Raw genomic sequence first — 1,541 nt, 5'->3', positions numbered from 1 at the left:
GGGAGACTTTTATAGATCTGTTTTTGGGGACAGGGCACATGGTTCAAACTAGTCTGAGAAGTGCTCCTAAAATGTCTTGCTTCCCAATCTCCATTTGAAACAGTGAGCTCACTATCACTATTGGGATTCCATAATGGTGTTGTCAAGTTTTAGGGGGAAGAAAATAAGTGGCTAACCACTAAAGTTGAAATGCTTGAATTTTAAATTTTACACCTTACTGTGGGAATATAGGCCTATTTATTTAAACTTGATGTCAACCAGGTGCTCAACTATAGTTGCACATGTGAATCATTGTTGGTGACTTAAAAAGTTCTGGAGCCAAAAAGTGTCATCCTGAATATTGTGTGTCATTAAGTCTTGGGAGAGTTTGTGTGTGTGTGTGTGAGTGTTTGTGAACATGTGTACATCTATGTGTACATTGTGTACGCATATATATGTATACAAACATATATCCCTATGTATTTATATGTATATTTAAAGTTAGTATGGAATGGTCTTCCATCTTTTTGTGTCTTCTTCAATTTCTTTCATGAGTGTTCTGTAGTTCCTTGAGTACAGATCCTTAACCTCTTTGGTTAGGTTTATTCCCAGGTGTCTTATGACTCTTGGTGCTGCAGTAAATGGAATTGATTCTCTAATTTCCCTTTCTGTATTTTCATTGTTAGTGTATAAGAAAGCAACTGTTTTCCGTACATTGATTTTATATCCTGCCACATTACTGAATTCCTGAATGATTTCTAGTAGTTTTGGGGTGGAGCCTTTTGGGTTTTCCATCTAAAGTATCATGTCATCTGCGAGGAGAGAGAGTTTGACTTCTTCATTGCCAATTTGAATATCTTTTATTTCTCTTTGTTGTCTGAATGCTGTTGCTAGGACTTCTCATACTATGTTGAACAAGAGTGGTGAGAGTGGGCATCCTTGTCGTGTTCCTGATGTCAAAGGGAAGGCTGTCAGCTTTTTCCCATTGAGGATGATATTCACTGTGGGTTTTTCATAGACAGATTTTATGAAGTTCAGGATTGTTCCCTCTATCCCTATACCTTGAAGTGTTCTAATCAAGAACAGATGCTGGACTTTGTCAAATGCTTTTTCTGCATCAATTGAGAAGACCATGTGTTTCTTCTCTCTTCTCTTATTGCTTTGTTATATCACATTGATTGATTTGTGAATGTTGAACCACCCTTGAAACACAGGGACAAATCCCACCTCGTCATGGTGGATAATATTTTTAATGTACTGTTGGATCCTATTAGCTAGGATCTTATTGAGAATCTTAGCATCCATATTCATCAGGGATATTGATCTGAAATTCTCCTTTTTGGTGGGAAGACCATTCCATGCTCATGGATCAGAAGAATAAACATTGTTAAAATGTCTATATTGCCTAGAGCAATCTATACGTTCGATGCCATTCCAATCAAAATTCCACTGCCATTTTTCAAAGAGCTGGAGCAAATAATCATAAAATTGTATGGAATCAGAAGAGACCCCAAGTTGCTATGGAAATGTTGAAAAAGAAAAACAAAACTGGGGCATCACGT

Source organism: Enhydra lutris, unplaced genomic scaffold (genome assembly GCF_002288905.1).
Source record: "Enhydra lutris kenyoni isolate GAN:26980312 unplaced genomic scaffold, ASM228890v2 scaffoldscaffold14, whole genome shotgun sequence".
NCBI classification, from domain to species: Eukaryota; Metazoa; Chordata; class Mammalia; order Carnivora; family Mustelidae; genus Enhydra; species Enhydra lutris.
This window is presented reverse-complemented; position numbering follows the sequence as displayed.